Below are 17,941 nucleotides of genomic sequence, written 5' to 3'. Positions count from 1 at the left end.
ACAGACCACGTCACCTAATACATCGAATAATATAATATCATATTCGTAAAATGGATTTAATTATTTTAACAACTTTACAGTTTCTCCCACCACATATCCTCCACACCCGGCTCCTGCGGGTGGACCCCCTGCTTCCACACAATCCACCCCTCCATAACCCTTGTGAATTACATATTCGGGCCAAATATCCTCATAATGATAATCCTTGGATTGTAAAGTATCTATAATTGTAGGTATTAGAAATCCTGTAAGAGTAAAAGTACTATCGTGTTTGGGATCACACCCAATCTGTAACACTTTTTGACCACGTCTCGCTAGAGCGACTGAGATATTACAACTAGTTGTTGATTTACCGATTCTGCCTTTCCCGTAAATTGCTATTTTCACCGCCAATCCTCCTTTATCTAAATCTAAAAGTTATCTCTTTATTTCAAGGTTCTATATAATTGAATTATTCTTTTTTTAAGTAATACCTAATATTGAATGGTAGCAATAATTATAGATCCTATTGTATTTATAGGTCAATACCTCTAGGGTGGGGTGTCCAAGAGTTGATAAAAAACCTTATTGAGTTTCTCGTTTATACACTGATGATCATGGGTCGGTCCAAAGAACAAGAATCTTGCCCGTATATGGGAACCCTCCGTTGTTCCTCAGTAGCTCAGTGGTAGAGCGGTCGGCTGTTAACTGATTGGTCGTAGGTTCGAATCCTACTTGGGGAGATCCGTTTTATTCAAAATAAAGCTCGTTTTTACCATTAGGAGTAAGTCAAATGTTACCTGTCCTTGTTCATAATATATGAATGCACAATCGCCATAGGATCAAGATAGGATCCCGGTCGTCCGGGAAAGGCAAAATGGAAACAACGGTCTCTTCGAAATACTGAAAAGTTCGGAGAAACAAATCCATTGTTCTCCTGATGTGATGAAATTTCGAGAGCTGAAGGTGAAGAGGCCTCTATTTGCTCGACCGGTAGGTGGCGCCCGGTCTACCACTAAAGATGAAGAGAAAGGCCCGGCATTCCAGCCTCCTGCTTCTTCCAACCAATATGTGTTCTGCAACCCAGCCAATTTGATTTTCATTGTACCCATCTTTCCTTTATCTCTCGACTACTGAAATTCAACCGCATTTGTTGATTGAAAGACCTTATCCCGAACAGAACCCCTATTCTTTCTGTATCTATCTATAATTGAAATTAAATATTGTAAATATAACGCATATAGTTTCCCCACAGTCTTACATTATAAAACATGTTCATAAAAACATATGATGCAACCCATAGTCCACTGTTTCTTCACTAAATCATAATTCTCATCATATTATATGGTCCTTCAAAATATTACAATTAATATATACCTTTATATATATAGAGATATTAATAAAAAATCGGACATGGATATGTGTATTTTCCATCCTAATATATCTCACCAAACTTTTAAAATGCATCGTCTTATATATATACACTAAAACCATATTTTTCATATATCTTGCCATACTTCAAAAGTTACCATGTAAATAACGTGTAAGCTCATTTTATATACACTTGTATTTTATTTATATATAAATAATGGATTTTAAAATCAAAATAACATTATGTTATATGTTAAATTTAATAATTTAAAAGTAAATTGGACAACCTAGATATTATGAAGGTAATATCATTATATTGAGATTATAATTATGTTTTTATTAAGTTGAAATAATTGGAAAAACACCTTTAATGGCTTAATAATTTCTTATATATTAGTATGTAGTTGTATGATCATGGTTTTGGTTTTCTTTTAGATTATGGCATTAGTAAGGATTCAATGTTATTATTATTACTTCATTTTTATGGACGACGATGTTATATTTTTAAGGATGTAGGTAATAGAAAACTTTGTGTAGTTGTGTTATTCCATTTATCAAATGTGTATATTAGGGAGAAGTTAAAAGTGGTTTAATGTTAGAGGTAGGTGATAGTATTAGATCTCCTTTCATGCTATGAGTCAAAAGTAGTCTTGTGTTGACATAATAATTTCTAATTTCATATTATTAGTTTTATTTAAAATAGACAAAAGGTTGACATAATAATTTCTAATTTCATATTATTAGTTTTATTTAAAATAGACAAAAGGTTCTGAAGTTTATCATCGTTAAGGTATATTTTATTTATAATATTCTCTCTGATAGATTGAAAAGAAAACAAAAATATCTCAAAAATGATAATTGTAAATAAAACCATCTAAAAAAGAATAAAGAGAAACCATAAATTTGAGAACTATAAGAAGTTAGCATATTATTAGAATCCTCAAAATATTCGATACAAATCTTTACCATTAAATTTTCAAATTATTATTAGTCATGTTGAAACCTTTGTTAGGGGTTAAATGAAATTAAAAAGAAGGAAAGCCCCACGGGGTGAGTTGGTAATCACAATGCGGTGAAGTTCGTTAGAAAGGTAGGCTCCGTACTGAAGGTCACGAGTTCAAATCCCTCGGAATAGCCCAGAGCTATGGAGAGGGGCAAGCGCAGTTCCCAGGGGTTATAGTGGTAGCGGTCAGAATCAAACCCATGTTACGCGAGTTGCGAGGCTGCTCCAGTTGCCGATTCCTCTATAATAAATAAATAAATAAAATTAAAGAGAAGGAGAAAAATAAAAAATAAAAACACTATAAATTACAAGTGCTGCAGGGTAGCTTAGTCGCTAATATTCAATATATGTATGTATAAGTTAGGGGAATAACCAATTGAACATGTCACAAGTTTAGGTAAGTAATTGGATTCTCCAATTATTTCCGCTTAACTTCATTACTACCCATTGACAAATGTAGTTGTTGGTTTAGTATGAAAATTATTCAATAATTGTGGACAACAAAACCTGTAGCTAACCTATTTGTACCAATAATAATCATAAAGTTTGAGCCTTTCTCGGTTAAAATATATGAAGAATAAAATTAATAAGTAAAGACAATCAGATAAGTAACTAATATATTATGTATGTAACTATTTAGGAATTACATTTCCAATTTATGTGATGACTAAGAAAAGGGTAGAGAATGGTTGGTTATGCTGAAAAGAAGAACATGTTATTAGGTATAAGATGTCAAACAGATTACATATTTGTGAGTATAATTACAGAGCATTTGAATCACAAAAAATAACTTTAAAATGTAAAAATTTGGTAAATTTTATGTGTTTAATAAATAGATTATTTTTATAAAAATATTCAAAATTTTAATAATTGTATATAATTTAAATCCAGATAAGTTTGATGATAATATGAAAATTAAATTATATATTATTATATAATTTTTTTATTATATTTAAATAAAAAATAAAACCATATATAAAATTTAATTTAATTTTTATTTCTTAAATAAAAAATGAAATTATTTATACAAACTTATCTCTTAAAATTTTTCCACCAACCATTTTTAATTTAAAAATTATATATATATATATATATATATATGTTTTTTATTTAAAAATAAAATTTACTTTATTCCACACCTATATAGATGAGAAACTATTTTTTATTTGAAAATGAAATTATTTAATACCCTTTGTATAATTGGCAATGGATTTTTCATTTAAAAGATGAGATTTATTTAGTACCCTTTACCTAGAAACAAGCGTTGCATTTCAGCTTTCAGATTTCATATGTCCATGCTAAGTTGGAAAATAAAATAAAAACTTGTTATAACACTGCACAACAAGGTGCATTACGACACCATTAACACAACACCATGAGTGGGAACTTTATTTATTTGAATACTTTATTCTAGGGGACTAGTTCAAATAGGATCTCTTTGACGTGCTCTTTAATTTCCATATCATGTAGTGTGAAACAATATCCTTGCTTGTAAAATAGTTACATTGATCTTGCATTGTCAAAAACTAGTCTCTTCCATCTGTCCAATGCAGCTTTTGCAACCTTGAAATCTGTGAGGGAATTTTCCATGAGACTATAAACATGTTTGAGAGCTTCTTCCTCTGACAATCTAGGATGGTCTTTCATGTAACACTGCATGACAAAATCCACATCTCCTTCACCTCTCTTTGCCTACATTAATAATAGTTAGCAACACTTCAAGAAAATTAGAATCATCTACAGACACAAATTATATATTGGTCTATAGGATATAGAGTATCCTTCCTAGTAAGTTTTAGTATCATTCATCAAATTTCTTTTCAAGCACACCAAATATCAAAATTTGGATAGGTAATCAACTTGGAAGAGTATGTGATTTTCTTTCTACTGAAAATATCAAATGAATTACAAGACCACAACTGAAGGAATAGAAAATGTGAAAACTTGTTGTGATGCAAAAAAAGGCAAATTAAAACAACACAAAACCACTATAAAACACTTTGTACATGTATTTCACTATGAATGAAAGAACCCAAGATGTTTATAAACATTTTTAGAAGAAAACTCAAAAACCCATAATGATATATTCATATCAATACTTGCAATCAATGAAGAATCCGATGTTTTGCAGCGATAATGGAATTACATGCAATTTAACAGTTTGAAACAAAAAGAAAAAAGAAAAAGAAATTTATGCACCCAAATAGTTAGAGCAACTACTTAGATTAAAAAATTGTAAGGTGATGACTGTTAGATGTAATTTTCTCAACTAGCCATGTAGTGCCATGTAGTATACGTGTTGATTTTTTTTTTTTTTTGGGGGGGGGGGAGCTCCTTTTGTTTGTCATGTTTTTTAAAATACATGAAAAAATATTATTATATTTTATATCCTTAAAATCATCATATAAAATAAACAAAATTGTTTATTTTAAAACATGAAAAGTCTTCATCCTTTATTATTTATTATGACTTGCATAAATTGGGTGGGTAGTAACCACTATGAAGTTTGCACATTTAAATTTTTACTCGTACTTGTTAAAGTGTTCAAGAAAGCATAAATAATGGTAGGTATATTTATTTACATATTGTTCCTGTTATCACCCGAAGAAACTCTCCTAGGTTGTATATCAGAGATGGTCAGGAACATTACAAACTCAACAAAATGTTGGAAAATGGTGGATGAATGGAAGGAATGATGCATATTCAAGCCAGATAACCACTTCTACTATGCTTAACCCTAGACATGGGTGAACACCTCCAGACTACAAGGCTTTAGACCACCAATTACTCACAGTTTAAGGAACATGTGATGATGGAGAATGTTGATCACACCAGCAGATGCACAAGACCTTGTGATGGCCAGCTGCAACCAGTTAAAAGGTCTGTAATTCTATTTCCTAATGCACAGATAGGATGACAACTCTTTGGCATTAAAACAACAAAAACCTGCATACACATTCAATAATACTAACTATATCTTAACACAGAGGTGGGATGATAGCCCCTCTAATGCTAAACATCCAGAGCACATGAAAAATGCATAACAGGCATAGCCTAGAACAAAGAAGAAGTGGAAAGTGAGCAATTAACAGCAAAAGAAGATTGTATTAGCTGAAAATGAAGACCAGACGCTGTAGGTATCATAGTAGTTACAGTCTCCAGAAGTTGAACTTTACATCAAAATAACATTCATCCCCCTGATTACATCTTGTTTTTTGGTATATATAGAGTTTGTTTACAAAATTTCTCTGTTGTTCTATGCGTGGAGGGATCATAATTGACCACCAACCACATTTACAATCAGATATGAGTCTCTGCTGCAAATTGTGTGTTCTAATGAACAAAATTGGCCTTTCTAGTACTCTGATGTCCTTCTTGAGCAGGCGGAGTACCATATGGGACAAAAACTCCATAACTAGTAAATGAATTCAACTACTCGAGGTAGTACTCTCCTTCCCTGGCCGTGCTATCTCCTGAATGAGGTAGTTGAAGATTTAATTGTCAAGAGCGTTGGTGGGTGATTACCTTCTTTCCTTGGATGCATGGGACAGACTAAAAACACAATAACTACATGGGGAATGAGTGAAGGGCAGGGAATGAATATTGGTTGTTGGATGGCTCAAACGAACGGACGAGATCTCTTGGCGGGCGGCGATGGAAAGAAACAGAGGCACGATTAAATGCAAGTCGTTAGATCTGGCAGATGGAAGGTGGATATTGGATTATGTGGGCTATCGGAAGGTATATGAATGGGAAGATTGTAGGCCGTTGGATCTCAGGTGAGGAGATCCAACAGTCATCAGGTGATTAAGTAGCATGAGGGTTAGTGAGAGGGAGGACGTACAAGAGGGCGGTAAGCGGTTTCCCCGCACCGCTTCTGGATGGCAGGCGGTTTTCGTATGCGGGGGCGCACTCCAATATAGTTGTGACGTGTGGCTGGAGGGTGTGCTGGGAAACCACTTTCCCCATGGGTTATCGGACGTGCAATTTACGGGAGCGGGGGCTGCGAACACCATCGGATCTTCGAGGGATGATTGGACGACCAAGGTTAAAAGTGTGTGCTTTGGATTGATGTGATGGGTGAAAAGACCCTGCGGGTTATGTGATTTGGAAAAGTGCACAATTATGTGGATTATAATTGTATGGGCTTTGAAATTAAATGATGAAAGGTTTGACCACAAAAATGGACTTTTGCGGGGTTTTGGGAGAAAAACGAGGATAAAGGGGTTTAAAGGATAATAAGGAGGATTAATGGGAAGGAGGAAACGGTGGAAATGCATGCAGTAAGGGTTAATTAGATATAGGTTTAGGTTGAATTTCGGGGTAAAACAGGGATAGCGGGGTTTAGATAAGTGTATGGAAAAATGGAGGAGAAGAGGGAGAAATTGCTACAAGCCCTTTACAACCCAAACCATCACTGCCTAACCTGATTTTATCCATCAAATGTTGCAAAATGTAGCAGATCTAACACTGGCTCCTTCTGGCGATGAGATCCTCCCTGTGAGGTCTCAAGAACTTGCAGATCAATGCCTTCCTGATGAAAACAAATTAGCCAAAATTCCTAGTGTTCCATTGGGCATGGAGTCTACTGCACCTATACTAAAACTAATAAAAACACAATATTTACAACTTTTAAGGGGACAGACCTTAAACCACATAATTTTTTAGAAAACACCCATTGACTGGGCCATCAAAAACTGCCTCTCCCACCATACTTTTCAGTATGAAGGTGTTGTTCCCTTGAATCTATGAAATGACAAAAGGCCCTATCCAAAAAGCATCAAACTTCCCATGATTGCCTTTCTTTTCCTTCAATGCATCCCACTTCAACGCCAAGTCTCCAACCTGAAAATTATTTGTTTTTGTGTTCTTGTCAAAAGCTTCCTTGATCTTTTTCTGATGTGTTGTAGCCTTTTCAACCAATTGTTCTCTAATCTGATGTACCTCTGCTAAATCAGTGATCCTCTTTGCCATTTCTTCTTCCTCATTCTGCTCTTCTTGAAGGAATTTTGCCATAGGGAGAGTCAATTGAATAGGGAATACAGTTTCAGTACCATATACCAGCTTGAAGGAGAATTCTCTGTGGATCTTTTAATGGTCACTCTGTCAGCCTACGTTGCATACTTGAGCCTAGAATCCCAATTCTTTTTATTATCCTCTAGCAGCTTCTTAATTATCCTTATCAGGATTTTATTAAAGGATTCTGCCAGACCATTTCCTTGAGGATAATATGAGGTGGAATGAACCAACTTAATATCCATTGAATCACACATATCCACCAATTCTTTTGCCCTGAAGGTTTCTACATTGTCTGTGACTAGTTTATGTGGACAACCAAATCTGTTGAAGATGTTCTTTGTCAAAAACTTAGTGACCACATTATGATCAGCCTTCCTGGTAGGGATTTCTTCAATCCACTTGGTGAAATAATCAGTGGCTAATAATATCCATCTGTGTTGGCCACTGGAATGTGGATTGATTTCTCCAATAAAATCCAAGCCTGTTGTGGGGAAAAATGCCTATGCAGGACGATCCTATCCACCTAAGGTGTGACAGTGCCTTAGCAACAAATAGAGACAGCTATTCTAGTATTCTTCCTTTATGAATTAAGAATGAAGAGAGATAGATGGACTAACCGGTGTCTTCTGTTTGTCCCTCGATCCGGTCTCTCTTCTCTTTGAGGGTTCCCAGCTACTTGCCTTCTCGCTCGCCCAGCTTCAAGAGGTTTCTGCAAGATCACAAGAAGAGAACACTACACAAGACATGGATTCATATTCATAACTAGTTCAGGATTAGAAATAAACTAAACATACTAATGCAATCATACATCAAAGATACATCAGTATATAGGAGAAACCAAGATAGCTTTATTGATGAATAACAAGGTTCAGGAAGAGATACAACCCAGAGGGCTCCAATCCAGCATCTCCTTCCCAGCAAATGGAATTCCTATCTTCACCCCCTTCAAAGCATTAAGCACCCAATGATTCCAATCTCAAACCAACAACAATTCTTTGCAATAACAAAATTCCAGCCTCTAGATCTCATGGAGGAGAGATCCATATATAGATGTTTGGAGAGAGGATGAGTCAGCTTGAGATCTGACTAGTGTCCTCTCCCTCTGTCAGTTCTTGATTCCACTTGGAGGTTCTTGCTTCCACTTAGAGATTAGGAACCTCTTACTCATCACCAGTCGAATTCACTGAGGCAAGTGTCATTGAGGAAGATTCTGGAAGCTTCCTGGGTCTTGACACCTCTTGGAATGAACTTGCCATTTGGCAATTCTCGCTCAATGCACCCTGGTAGTGCTTCTACCTGCGTTGCAGTGCAGGTAGCCAGTGTTGGCTTTGACATTCAGCGCAGACAGCTAGTGGAGCCATTGAATTGATCCTGAATTGACTTGTTTTTGAGCAGTTTCTGTGGGAGAACTTCTGTGAATTGCTGTGGTTTGTTAGCCTTGTTCCTCTAGGGGTAGGAACAACATGTTTAGGGACTTTGGATCCCTTAGATTATGGACATTTCATGCTCAATGCTGCAAGGCACAAAAATGTCTATAACAGTTGCCCCCTAAAGTATGAGGCCGTTTATCGGGTCAAATGCTTTATCAGGAGGATCCGAAGTTCATCCAATGCTGGGAGGAGACCTGTAATAAGATACAATACAATACATTATTTTTCATACTGCTTTCATGATCTAGCTGAGGCGGGAATTCCCATGCTCAGCTTTATAAATTCATTTTTCTGTACATAGAACAGACAATCGTCTGATGGTAGACTGATAATTTTGATGAAATTATCATCCTTTGGGTAGGATGATTATCTGTTGCAATGATGTACATGTCAATGTATTTATCTTTCCTGAATATATATCGCAGCTCGGATGGATGAAACTAGATTCGGGGTCTTCAAACTCGTTCAATCTTCACTCTAAGTACAAGTCGATCCATGTGAGAAATGTTCTGAAGTCGAACATGGAAAGACATCGCTTGATTACCGGTCAATGAGGTAAACCGTTAACAAGCGCGAGAGGAATCACCGATAATGATAATGACCCTCAAGGTACTGCAGTACAATTCACGTGGTGTGAATAGAGGACTTGGCGTCGAACACCATGCAAAATCTTTCGGTCGAAGGTCATTGATGTATACCTGTCGCCAGAAGTGAGAAACTTGCCATTGAGGCATGCAAGCTTCAAAGTACTGAAGGGGTTGTTCCTAGATCAACTTCTTGGATAATGAGCTGATGTCGACAAGAAGCGATCCGTCAAAGGAGGGCCTTAATGAATCCCACATCAATAACACGGAACGGAGCTAATGATTTTGATGGAGGTGAAAACGATCTGTGACATATGATTCAGGGTGGCGGTCATGAAAGGATGAAAGATAATGTACGGCAGTGGATGGGACACAGTTGGCTTTTCTGAACGACTTCTCTTGAACATATGGCAACACTGATGCGATGGATCGGTAGCATTACCCCAAATATGGATGGTATGGCGAGACCATGGATGTGACCGGTGAATGAAACAACCCAACCCGATTGTGGTACGGAGGAAAAGTGTCATGTTCAAGAGCGACTTGCTACCATCAAAGTTTTCTTGAGTTTCTCCCAATTTTCCCCAGTCATTGCTGACCAGTACCTCTTTGTTTTTGTCAAGCTTAAGGAGGATAACATATGCTTGTTCTATAACCTGCCCTTCGGGCAAGCCCATCGCTATGTTTTAACGAGCCTAGCGATGGTGAAACTCGTTCTCGTCTAAAGACAAGTTTGTTTCTATTTAATGCATTTAACGAGTCTAACGACAAGGATAACTCAGTCCTTTTCATTTTTAGAGAGTCTGAAAAGGTACATAAAGTTAACTCCAAAAGTCCTTTTTCGTCATCTAATCCCTTAAGTCCGAAAAAGTATAAAACAATACAGAAGGGATGAGTTTTCGATAGTTTTAACGAGCCGAATAAAACAAGCGCTCGATCTTTTTGTGCAATAATCCCTCAGGTCCAAAAAGATTAAAATCTAGAGGAGGGATAACACTTCCTGTCCCTTTAACCAGCTGGAAGGCCAAGGACTCGGCAATCTTTTCATATTTTACGAGTCAAATGAAAAGAGCTGAAAGAAGACTCGTCTTTTGAGGAACGAGTGATAAAACGGGTTAGCAGCTGATTCCAGGTACAGGTTGGAATTTTCCAATCACGGCAGTGTCACAAGGATGGCTAGTGAAATCACTCTTCGCAGCTGTTCCTCAAAATGGGTAAACAAACATATGGAGGTGAACGATCGGCCAATGGAAAAGTGGAGGTGATGGGCAAACACGACCAAGGCTTTAATGGCTGATGATATTACATTCACAATGGTTATTTACCGGGATAGTTCATTTAACGAGCTTAAACGCGGGTGGAAACATTTGCTCGGTCTTATGTTTATTTTTTAATGAGCATGAACTATGTGCTAAAACTGCTCGGATCTTGCGTTTATTTTTTAACAAGCATGAACTGTGTGCTAAAACTACTCGATGATAAGTTTGCATGCCCCCAGCATAACAACGCAAATCGAGGTGCATGCCCCCCAAGCTTCATTGCATTCAACTTGGTGGTTGGAATGAAGGTTTACCTTTGAGATTTGGAAAGGAGATTGTTTCATTTTTTAATGAGGTTGACACAGTAAAAGAACTATCCTCATGACTCCTTGTTTCATTTTTTAACGAGGTTGACACAAGATTAGAACCGTCCTCGGAGCCCACTGTATTTACAGTATTTCTATTAGGGCAATGATCCATGCTGACAAAATGTTTAGGAATCTTCCGAATCCATTAGATATAGAAGATTTCATATTGTAGGTTTCCACTGTGGCCACTTCCGCCAGATTACTTGTAGGCGGTAGGGCAAAAGTACCCATTAAGGCAGGGTGTTTTAGGAGACCTACTCCAATATTTTGAAGCGAATGATTGCTTCCATGGATCATTGGAATGCTTCCCGTAACTTGTGAATTGTTGGGGAGGAAAGTTTGTTGGTCGACGACTGTAATTCCTCCTTGAAAGGGAAATGCAATCTTCCTGAAGTAGGTCGACACAACTGCGGCCATGGCATATATCCAGGGCCTTCCTAGTAGGATGTTGTAATCGAGGTTTCCATCAATTACTTCAACATCAATTCCTACTGTTTTGCCCCCTAGTTCAACTTGCAAGTTACTTAAAATCCCGTATGGAGTGTATGATCGTCCATCAAATGCTTTTAACGTCATTGACGATCTCGACAAGGGTGGTGAGCCTAAATTCTTCCAGCAACTCATCGACATAATACACGTAGATGCCCCCTCATCAATAATTGTTCGATGAACAGTTTTGTTGAGGGCTTTCACTTGAATAAGGAAAGCTAGTTGAGCTGGTAACTGAGGGTCATATCCTTTATGATCAAAGGCCACAAGATTGGAGTCCATTGGGTCAATTTCACCTATTGCTGATAATAAAGCTTGCTCTTGGGAGAGGCAATTTTGCGGTACCTCAAGCGTCGACAGGTGGGCCAGGTCCTCTATTATATTATAATTCTGTGCTATTTTTGCACGAGGATTAAATGTCGACTTGTACACTACTCCCTTTGGCGACTTTATCATTTGTTCAGGAATGGTGGGTGGCACAACTTTGGTCAAAATTGTTGTCGAACTACTAGGTTTTTCATTGGCCTTGTTATTCGACACCTGTGGATTCTTGTAATCTTTATTCCTTGCCAAAGCATCATTTTGCTGCTTTGAGATAGACAACATAAGCACTTGGGATCGGGAAGCATTTTGATTAGCAACCAGTTTGGTACCCGGGCTTGGAAACGGATCAGTTAATACTACTGAGGTTTTTGAACTCTTAAAGAGTTTCTTAACTTCAGCTATATGTGGACAATCTCTCGTCCAATGATCCTCATCGCATATATGACACCCTGCAGGGGGTTTCCTTTTTCTCCCTTTCTTTTTCTTCTTGCCCCCTGGTTGCTTCAGTTGTTTGCCCTTGTCGGTCGACGCGGCATTTATGTCCGAGGCAAGAAGTTCCTCATTTGCATTTTGACTGGAAATCTTACGGGCCCTTGTAGATGTAGCCTTTGTCAATTTCGTGTCTGTCGTGCCAATCACGCCGTCGATGGCATGAGAGTTATTGTTTGATTTAGGAGGAGGAGGAATTGAGAATTCCGGTCTATGGGCGTCAGGTATTTTGTCGTAGAGCGTGCCAGACTGAGTATAGACCAAGTCCAGATATTGCGCACGAGCGATGACTTGCTCTTTCATTACGACTCCCCCCTTTGCCACATCTTCCGTGATTGTAGGAAGTAAGGATTTGATAAACCATTCAGCTAATAGTTGATCGAGAACGTACGTTTTTACCATCCTACGACGACGTCGCCACTCATGTATATGATCAGATATGTGAGTGGTCGTTGTCTGTTTGAAGTTGGTTAGGAGTTCTGTTCCTGTTTCATAACTTATCGGTAATTGAAAATGGGTTAAGAAAGTCGTGGCTAAGGTACTGAAGTTGTTGAACAAAGCTCTAGGCAATTCAATATACCATTTAGCCGTTGGACCCGTTAACGTCCTCTGAAAGAGGCGAAGCCTTATCGAATCATCGTTTAAGGTGTTTGATGAACACCATAGATGAAAGGTCATCACGTGATTCGATGGATCTTCACCCAGATTTCCATTAAATTTAGGAATATCTGACGGAAGTTTATGCGGAATCGCTAGCCACCAAGGGGCATAAGCAATTGGATCATTCGTCAGCCGGTTTAGATCTGGTAATTCTAGAGTTTCTACAAAAGGCAACTGTTGATTCAGGTTAGGCAAAGCATACCCAGGATAAGATGGAATCGCCTGAGCAGTGGGTCTTTGCATACCAACATAATGTATTTGATGCTGGAAACTTTGACAAGGTTGAAGGGCATAACCATTATAATATGGTTGTTGATTACCGCTTTGGAAATGCGATTTCCCATTACTTATAAAGACTTGTTGCTCAGGTCCTTGATATGATTGCTGGAATGGGGGTTGTTGAGTTTGAACCAGCTCTGGTTGTTGAACCATTTGCTGTTGAACAATACTGGATGATTGACCAAGATGAGGAGTCACAGTACTTGTTTGATCCTGAGTCGCTCCAGATAAGGAGGCACTAACCTGAGGTTGTGATTGAGTCGTTGAGACAAGAGGTTGTTGTATTGCAACCTGAGGCTGTTGGGGTTGACATACAACAGGTAGCGCTTGTACTTGCGACGCAGTAACCATAGCAGGTATAGTGGGAATATTCGACACAGGGTGGATTGGTTGCATTGAATATACAACCCTTGGTTGCTGAGGTAGTATTGGTACCCAACCGCTGGATGTAATTCCAGTTTGACCTGAACTTTGTTGTAAACTCCCATATGGTTGTTCTCCGGGAGGGAACAATGAAAAGGCATACTGCCCTCCATATGGTGGCAATCCAGTACTTAAAGGGCAGATTGGCCTTTGAAGACACATTGGATCAATTTGTTGAGTTTCAACATAAGAAATACCAGATGATAATCCGGATGAAGAAATAGGAACTAACCATGTCGTCGAAGCAGTCCCTGATGGGACTCTGGCTTGTTGTTGGTAACTTGCCGGGACAGATGGTATACCATCGAACATCGTTGGGGTAGCAGCAGGAGGCTCTGCCGCTGCTGTGTCGGATGACACAGTCCTGTATGTCGACGGTTGTTCAGACATATCTAGTCTATCCAAAAGATCTTCTAGCGATTCTACAAGAACTTACGATGAAAAGAGACTAACTTTGAAGATCAATGAGGGAATGGTGATGATTATTCCGTTTAAAATAAATTTTAACGACGCTTAGACACAACCTGCTTTTTCAATTTTAAAGAGTCGAGAAAAAGCAAAAGATGACTCTAGTCTCCTTCGATGTTTTAACGAGCCCGAAGTGACAAATGCTCGGATGGACTTTTTCCATTATAGAGTCTGAAAAAGGCCAAAAGGAACTACTCTGGAGTTCTAGGTAGAGGGTGTGCCAAACTTTTCGCAAAACCGCAGAATACTTTTTAAGGTACGGGCGGTCAATCTTCCTGAATGCTATGTTCAGTGCATTGCGATCAGTAGGGCGGCCGACACGGCTTCCTAAGGATAAAGGTTTTATGCCTATAGGGGTCTCCCAATATATACTCGACGGTACATGGGAGCACAATCCGTACTAGCACTATCGTCCCTCAGGAGGAATCACCCACCATCAGCGAGATCGACAGTCACCAGGCTTTACGACGCCGGAACACGTCTCTAGCCTAGACCTCTATGTTGTGTGTTATGTTGCAAAGCATTGTTAAGTTCATTCAATTTATTTTAGGTTGATCTTTTTAGAAGTTTGCCTTTTGAGGTTCACCACGAGATGTATGATACAATTCCTAAATGCAGTCTAAAGATGATAAGCAAGCTTTATATCTTTTCAACTATGAAAATCCTAGCTACAAAGGGAAAAGAAAGACACCATCTTTTCTCAAAGAGCAATCAGCACACTCTAATGCACTTTTCCTAAATCAAACATGCAAACTATCAAGATGCAAATGCACAATGCAGGTGTTTTTTTTCCGCTTTCTTAGTATTGATGCCTAAAAAGAAAGCTTTTTGTACAACTTTGAATTTGCTTTTAAATGACAAACACAAACAAGTTTACTTTTTCGACATCAGAAAGGGTAGAAGAGATTACAACACTTAACGATTTTCGAAATGAATACTTGTTTCGACACTTAAAAGAGACAAACTCAAACCAAAAGCAAAAATGAATGTATAACCAACTGCAAACAGCCAATGAACTCTCTCCTAAGATCACGATCAACAGATCTGAATCAAGGGCTACAGGATGACTATTTCATTCTTGCAAAGGAAAACTGTAAATGACGCCACAAACACATAAAAACACTCACAGTATTTTTGTACAAAAGGAGGTGGAATTTAAGCAGAGAAAAGGAGTTATCAGACAGGTACCTATGCTGGTTACAGGCTGCAAAATTCTGAGATCAAAACAAGGCAAAACAGAGCAGAGAACCCCAGCGGCACAAGGCCTAACTGGATCAGCGCAACCTCAACATAGGGGTTTTGACATTCAGCGCAGGTAGCCTTCACGGGACCTGCATTGAAATGCAGAACCTCTTCACAGGGTCTGCGCTGAAAGAGAAACGAGAGTTTCTCACTGGGTTCTGGGTCACAGATTGCTGATTAATCTACTGTTTCAGGCCAAATCAAAGCAACAAGCAAGGTGCAATCAAAGGGATGCTTTGAGGGAGTACTAAGATCTATCACAAAGGATCATCAAATCATTTGTGAGTCCATTGTTCAGATCATAGACAAGTCCAGTGATTGGATCAAAGCAGCAACTGTCTACTTTGCATCTGGGAATAGCAGATGCAGTTCGATTGTTGCTGTCGAGTCTATGAAACAAACAATGATAGAGACACAAATAAAATGACTAAACAGATCTCCCCAGTGGAGTCGCCAATTTGTTGTGGGGAAAAATGCCTATGCAGGACGATCCTATCCACCTAAGGTGTGACAGTGCCTTAGCAACAAACAGAGACAGCTATTCTAGTATTCTTCCTTTATGAATTAAGAATGAAGAGAGATAGATGGACTAACCGGTGTCTTCTGTTTGTCCCTCGATCCGGTCTCTCTTCTCTTTGAGGGTTCCCAGCTACTTGCCTTCTCGCTCGCCCAGCTTCAAGAGGTTTCTGCAAGATCACAAGAAGAGAACACTACACAAGACATGGATTCATATTCATAACTAGTTCAGGATTAGAAATAAACTAAACATACTAATGCAATCATACATCAAAGATACATCAGTATATAGGAGAAACCAAGATAGCTTTATTGATGAATAACAAGGTTCAGGAAGAGATACAACCCAGAGGGCTCCAATCCAGCATCTCCTTCCCAGCAAATGGAATTCCTATCTTCACCCCCTTCAAAGCATTAAGCACCCAATGATTCCAATCTCAAACCAACAACAATTCTTTGCAATAACAAAATTCCAGCCTCTAGATCTCATGGAGGAGAGATCCATATATAGATGTTTGGAGAGAGGATGAGTCAGCTTGAGATCTGACTAGTGTCCTCTCCCTCTGTCAGTTCTTGATTCCACTTGGAGGTTCTTGCTTCCACTTAGAGATTAGGAACCTCTTACTCATCACCAGTCGAATTCACTGAGGCAAGTGTCATTGACGAAGATTCTGGAAGCTTCCTGGGTCTTGACACCTCTTGGAATGAACTTGCCATTTGGCAATTCTCGCTCAACGCACCCTGGTAGTGCTTCTACCTGCGTTGCAGTGCAGGTAGCCAGTGTTGGCTTTGACATTCAATGCAGACAGCTAGTGAAGCCATTGAATTGATCCTGAATTGACTTGTTTTTGAGCAGTTTCTAGTGGAGAACTTCTGTGAATTGCTGTGGTTTGTTAGCCTTGTTCCTCTAGGGGTAGGAACAACATGTTTAGGGACTTTGGATCCCTTAGATTATGGACATTTCATGCTCAATGCTGCAAGGCACAAAAATGTCTATAACAAAGCCCCACTACTAAAAAGGTCCTTTTGCAAGTATTGGTTTTAAGGGTAGAGACTTCAACTGCTGCTTTCCTTCAAATATTTGACACCTGTCACAAGACTTAACAAAAGAAAATACATCAGAAAATAAAGTGGGCCAATAGTACCCGACTCTAAGGATTTTATGGGCAATAGTTTTCCAATCATGGTGCCCTCCACACATGCTGGAATGAAATTGTTGCATAAATTATACTGACTGTTCTTTGTCCAGACACCTTAAAAGCACCCTAGATGGATCCCTCCAATAGAGAAGATTTTCATTGATGCAATATTTAGCTGCCCTAAGCTTAATAGTTCTGGCTTGACTTTGAGTAAATCTTGAAGGGATTTCTAGCTCTAGCAAGAAATTAATTATTGCATAATACCAATCACAAGAAGCTAGATTCTCGGCCACTGATGGCTTTCTGTCCGGTTCAGCTGCTTCCTCTTCTTTATCTGTCTAACCAAATTCTGCAATTGTGCACAGGGAATCAATATCCAAAGATCTGCAATTTTCTTCAGCTAGCAACCTGGCAAGACCCTAACCTTTGACTAGCTTGGTGGGCTTCAGTTCTATATTAAATTCTATCATCTTTGCAATTCATTTTTCCCTTCTTCCATCAGCATCAGGTTGTGTTAATACATCTTTTATTGTAGCAAAGGGTACATATGCAATTATCTTTCAATGCAATATATAAACTCTGAAAGCTTTCAAGGATTTAATAAGATCATATGCCTATTTTTCAATAATATCATACCTCAGTTAAACATCCCTCAAGTTCTTGCTAAAAAATGCTACTGGATGTTCTGAACCTTCTTCATTTGCCTGCAATAAAACTGCTGCAATGGTGTCTTCAGAGGCAAATGAGAATTCATGGAACTCCTTGCTGTAATCTGGACTTATTAAAGTGGGAGCCTCCATGATAGCTTTCTTAATGGACTCAAAAGATTGTCTTGCTATATTAGTCCATCTAACCTTTGCTCCTTTCTTCAACATGGAGGCAATATGCTTCACCAATTC

At 38.5% G+C, this 17,941-nt stretch overlaps 1 non-coding gene across 1 annotated transcript; it reads left to right on the top strand.

Moving 5' to 3' along the window:
* Positions 1-650: 650 nt before the first annotated feature.
* On the top strand, positions 651-722 carry TRNAN-GUU (transfer RNA asparagine (anticodon GUU)). The gene has a single exon. It is a non-coding gene; the product is annotated as a tRNA-Asn (tRNA).
* The last annotated feature ends 17,219 nt before the right edge of the window (positions 723-17,941 follow it).

The sequence above is a fragment of the Pinus tabuliformis genome, chromosome 2_2, assembly GCF_031772625.1.
Source record: "Pinus tabuliformis cultivar Carrire ecotype Pingquan chromosome 2_2, CPIR1, whole genome shotgun sequence".
Classification (NCBI taxonomy): domain Eukaryota; kingdom Viridiplantae; phylum Streptophyta; class Pinopsida; order Pinales; family Pinaceae; genus Pinus; species Pinus tabuliformis.
The sequence above is the reverse complement of the archived record's forward strand: the minus strand, read 5'-3'. Positions and strand labels throughout refer to the sequence as shown.